Below are 6,000 nucleotides of genomic sequence, written 5' to 3'. Positions count from 1 at the left end.
CGGGCGGATCACAAGGTCAGGAGATCGAGACCACGGTGAAACCCCGTCTCTACTAAAAATACAAAAAATTAGCCGGGCGCGGTGGCGGGCGCCTGTAGTCCCAGCTACTCAGGAGGCTGAGGCAGGAGAATGGCGTAAACCCAGGAGGCGGAGCTTGCAGTGAGCCGAGATCGCGCCACTGCACTCCAGCCTGGGCGACAGAGCGAGACTCCGTCTCAAAAAAAAAAAAAAAAAAAAAAAAAAAAAAAAACAAATTGGAGACCATTGCCCCTATAGTAAATGTTCCTCTCCAGTGCCTGGGGAGGATTAAGCATAGCCTGGAGCCACAGAGAAAGTAAAGCCCTGTTCCCTGAAGGGATGGTTCTATGTTGTGATTCATGAGGGTTCCAGCTAAGTTTAGTCCAGGTCTTAAACGGTTGCCTTCCCTACATCTAATTAGAGCATCTTTAGAATAAGCATATCCATACTTAGTATAGTCATCCACAGTACCGTTTGGAGCTTTACATGCTGGGAGGGAAGAATCTTTTTGATAAATATAGTTTCAAAGGATCAGAGACAAAATATGTTCCAGCCATATTAGACAGCCCTCTTTACAGGGGCTGTTGGTCCAGATATCCCCTGTTCATCCACAAATTTGCAGATCACTGTCGTTATCAGATATCATACAAGGGTCCAGGATTCCATGTGTGGGCATGTTTGGGGAGGATCATGTGTTATTTATTACCTGATAATAAGGTTGGCAAGGGGTGGCATTTCTGCCCAAGTAGACATTCCCATTGGGAACTCCACCTGGGAGGTCTGGCTAGATTGTCAAAATTTTTCCATAGTCTCTCCCAATGTTTGTGTCACCCTTGTTCCTTCTTAGTCTCCAGATCTCTGTGCTCTCAGCAGTTACAAGCATAGTGTTGCAATATTTAAGGTTTCCCAAGTATGGTCCTCTTCCTTTGCTCTTAAAGCAGAGAGAGGCATTTATCATTCTATCAACTTCACCTAGTCTAAGGGTGAGAGTTTTACCCTCAGGGAGTGTGTCTTTCTGGGTGGGGTTACAAATGCTCCCATACTATGTTCCCTTTATACCTATTAAGTCCTTAATGGTTTAAGGTAAAGTCATCAGAGGGAACCTTAAGATGCTGAGTTCTGAATAATCAAAGAGTCCATTGGTGTTATTAAACTGACTAAATTGTTCAGGGCAAACACAGTCATCAGTCTTGTTGTACAGATCGGTAATATCTGATATTGTAGGGGCCAAAGAATGTGAGGCACTGCTACATTTAACAGTGAATGCTAGTAAACTCGATAGTAACAAAATCTTCATGTTTATCTCTTATCTGTGACTACTATCCCTGCTATATGAATAATAACTAAGCAAAATATTATGGCAATTGAGACTCTTTTCCCAATATTCCACTTAGAAGGTGCCACAGTATATAGTCCTACTGCAAAGAGCAAGGTGAGTACAATTCCCGTATGTGTGAAGTAATAAAGTTCCATTTTAAATCTTACTCACCAAGATATATAATTTTTTGTGGGGGTGGTTTATGAGGTTATGAATATAATCCCATGGGTAATCAAAATCTGCCTGTAAGTATATGACAAAGTTCTAATATCTAACAGCAAATCTCAAGAAGAAAGGTAGAAATGACTTTGGTATCTGGTAAGGGAAGGGTGGGATTGAACTGAACAGAGAGTTCTCACTCATTTACTTATCTTCTATATTTTCAGTTTGAAATCCCTGAATTCTTCATACTGATATCTGGGATGTTCTTCTGGGATGTCAGGGGTCATTCCAGGTCTTGACTCGAGTGTGATGACTCCAAGAGTCCAGTCCCACAAACTTCACCGCCGAGCGGGTGGAGAGGATGGTATAAAGTCCCTCCCAGCTGGGACATAGAGAGGGGAAAAGAGAGGAAAAAGCCTTCACCAGTACCGTGTCTCCTTGGTCGAACAGAGGTGGCCCTAGTTCTTGGGGTTGGAATTCTGATAGCTGTTTTAATTCCTGCTGGAAACGGGCCAGGGAGGTTACATGTTTAACCAATTCAGTTCTCTGATCTAATATAAAATCATTGGTAAGGAAAGGCCATCCACACACCATTTCAAAATGGTGAAGGAACACCCCTTCGACCCTAAATTTGAAGGGGTGTTCCTCACCTGCACTAAGGCTATAGGAAGATAAGCAGTTTAGAGGAGGTGAGTTTCTTGAGACAACTTCTTGAGGTGTCTCCTAATGATATTATTTGCTTTCTCCACCTTCCCTGAAGACTGTGGTCTCCAAGCACAATGAAGATGGTATTGTATGCTCAGTGCTTTTGAGACCCCCTGGGTAACAGCCACCTTAAATGAGGGGCCATTGTCACTTTGGAGGTATTTAGGGAGTCCAAAGCGACGAATTATTTCATTGACTAGTGCTTTTATTAGCTTAGAGGCCTTTCTGTTTGACATAGAAATGTCTCTACCCAGTTAGTGAAGGTATCCACCCATACCAAGAGTCGCTGAATTCCCCTTATCTTTGGAAAATGGTTAAAATCCATTTGCCAGTCCTTCCCTGGGCAATTTCCCATTCTCTGAGTTGCTGGGGATGGGGAGATGCCATTTGTCGAGGGGATTGTTTTTGAGGCAGATCTTACAAGCACTAACAACTTGTTTGACTGTTTTTGGTAGATATTTACCTGAGAACAACCTCTGGGCTAGTTGATGAGTTTTATTCTTTCCCAAGTGAAAAGTTTGGTGAAGGATCTTAAGAACTTTCCACCGACTGGAGACTGACAAATAACATTTGCCATCCTCTTATTGTAAACATCCTGAGTGCTGAAAAGTGCATCCTCAAGAGGTGGCCCATTCTATCTCTGCATGGGAATACCGAGGCTTCATTTCCCTTATGGAGCCCTCCCAAATTACAGACGCTTCACCTGTGCTGGGACCTTGGGGTCTTCTTACTGCTGACTTAGCTGTTTGGTCTGCTAGCCTATTTCCTTCAGCTATTTCATCCATCCCCTTCTGGTGTCCTTTGCAATGTCTACTTGCCACTTCCTGCAGAAGGAAAACTGAGGACAACAATCTATTTCCTAATGGTATTTAACGAAAGACCCATTAGCATTCAGGAAGTGTCTTTCTTTCCAAATAGCAGCATGAGCATGAACAGCCAGGAAAGCATACTTAGAATCCATATATATGTTAACTGCCTTAGCTTTGCTTAGTTCAAGCACCCTCATGACGGCAATTCAACTAATTGAGCACTTGTACTTGGTGAGAGAGGTGCGCTTTTAATGATGTCATCCAGGGTGACTATTGCATACCCTGCCGTACAGGTTCCTTGTTCTATAATAGAGCTTCACTTGTAAAGAGAGCCCAGTTTCAGTTTTCTAGAGGAGTTTCCTGGATGTTCTCTCTGGCTGCATAGGTTTGCATCACTATTTTTTTCACAATCATGTTCAGGTTCTCCAATTTCATCTGGAAGGAAAGTGTCTGAGTTCAGGCAAGGACAGGCCTTTAACTGAACTGCAGATCCCTCCAGCAGCAAAACTTAATATTTGAGGAGGCAATTATTTGTTAGCCAGAGACTTCCTTTAGATGATAACAGTCCTGCTACATTATGGGGAGTCTAAACAGTTAGGTCATTCCCCATGGTCAACTTAGTCATTTCTGGCACCGGCAAAGCCACCACTGCAACTGCTGGGCTGGACCTCCGGCCTGAGTTAAGACTCCCAAAGCTATCCCCTTCCTTTCTGAGATATGCAGATTAAATGCCCTCCCTATGGGAAGACTGAGGGTTGATGCTTTAAGTAAAGTTTGCTTTAGCTGATTAAAGGCCTTCTGAGCCTTAGGTTCCCAGATCAGGGAGTGAGTTTTAGCTACTTGAGTTTCTTTAATAAGATGATATAAAGGGTCAACTATTTCACTGTACCCAGGTATCCACAGTCTACAAAAATAAATAAATAAATAAAAATCCTCTTAGCTGTTTGAGGGTTTGGGGAAGGGGAAAGGAGGAAATAGGCTGAATCCTCTTCTCATCTAATGTTCTGGTCCCTTCTGACAAGACTAGATGTAGGTACCTTGCTGAAGTTTGACAGAGCCGAACTTTAGATTTGGAAATTTTATATCCCCTACCTGCTAGAAAATTAAGAAGAGCTTAAGTACATTTTTGAGAAAGTCCCTCAGTTGGGACACAGAGGAGAATATCATCTACATATTGTAAAACTTTAATCTGAGGATGAGAGAATTCAGACAGGTCTTCTGATAATGTTTGCCCAAACAAGTGGGGGCTGTCTCTGAACCCCTGAGGCAGTACTGTCCAAGTCAACTTGGTAGGCTGACTGGAGGGATCCTCTAAAGCAGACAAATATTGGGAGTCGGTGTGCAATAGCATTCAGAAAAAGACTTCCTTTAGGTCCCAAACTGTGAACCATTTAGTTCTCTCAGGCATTTGAGTTAGCAAAGTATTAGGATTAGGAACCACTGGATGGATTGGAATTACAGCTTTATTAATGAGATGGAGGTCCTGAACTAGCATCCATTCCCCACTGGGTTTCTCTACCCCTTGTAATAGTGGGGTGTTACAAGGGTTGTTGTAAGGTCCAAGAAGGTCCTGTGCTTTTAAATTATTAATGATGGCTTATAGTCTTTTTGGGGGTACTGTATTAGGGGGTACTGCTTCTAGTTAGGGAAGGAGGTGGGATCCTTAAGGTGAATCTGGACCAGGATAGCAGTTGCAGCCTGGCCAATTTTCCCTTGACTTGCCCACACCCCTGGCCTAATATTGATTTCTACTAAGGGGGGACAAACAGTCTGTGTTGGAACCATAGGATGGTGGCTCCCATATGGGCTAGAATATCTCTAGTAAAAGATTGGAACTCTCAGGCATGATTAAAAAGACATGAGGAAATAGCAGTTCCCCCCTACTACAACTAAGGGAATATGAAAAATATTGGGTTAAAGACTTTCCTGAGATGCTCACCATGGTTGTGCTATGGGAAGAGAGAAGGCCAGGACTGAAGAAGAGAACAGAGAGGGTGGCTCTGGTGTCCAGAAGGAAGTCTACCTTTCTCCTTTCTACATCCAGAATCACCCAGAAATCCTGGATAGTAATGGCAGTTCGAGTTGCTGGAGCCAAGAAATTAAGCCCCAGGACCCATCAGTCCTGCTGGACCATCTGGGAGACTGGCTCTGGACCTAATGACCTATGTCTCCAGGGACAGTTTGACTTCCAGTGGTCTCCACCACAGGGTGAACAGGGTTGAGGTGGCTGCTTCTTGCTGTCTGGGCAACCCCTTTGAAGTGCCCCCGTTTGCCACAGTGATAGTGATTAGCAAATGCACCTCAGGGATTCTGGATTTTATAGGCCTCTAATGTGACCACTAGAGCCTCTGTTTTTTCTCATATTTCCTCTTTTTCTCCTGGGCTTCCTCCTGGACTGTATTGTAAAAGACCAAAGTAGCCACTTTCAAGAGGTTCTCTAGAGTAGTATCTGGACCTATGGCCAGTTTCTGCAACTTCCTTTTGATATCGGGGGCTGCCTGGGTAATAAACTTGTCTTTTAAGATTGGCTTTCCCTCAACTGAATGAGGAGATAGGGAGATGTGTTTCACTAATGTGTCACAAGAAATTTTTATCTGGTTTTTGATCTATCATGGATAACTTACAATAATTAAGAGATTTGTTACTGGTCCTTCTCAAGCCTTCCAGTATACACATCTGAAAGTGTTTTCTATTCAACTAATCTATAGGATCATTGGCATTCCAATTGGGATTTTCAAGGAATACTGCCTCCCTCCCTATTGGTAATAGAGATTCTGCTACTTGTTCACCTTCCTTTTCTCTTTTGCCCTCCCTTCTTTTAGACTTTTTCCCTTCCAAACTTTTAGACTGGCTATAGGAGATATATTGTTCATCTCTGAATGTTTCTGCTTCCTGTGAGGCTGCCTGCTTTTCTGAAACAGTTAGGGTTTGGCTTAAAAGTAGCATAGCATCTCTCCATGTAAGATAAAACATGTTAAATTTTGGAAA

The sequence above is a fragment of the Macaca thibetana genome, chromosome 13, assembly GCF_024542745.1.
Source record: "Macaca thibetana thibetana isolate TM-01 chromosome 13, ASM2454274v1, whole genome shotgun sequence".
NCBI classification, from domain to species: domain Eukaryota; kingdom Metazoa; phylum Chordata; class Mammalia; order Primates; family Cercopithecidae; genus Macaca; species Macaca thibetana.
This window is presented reverse-complemented; position numbering follows the sequence as displayed.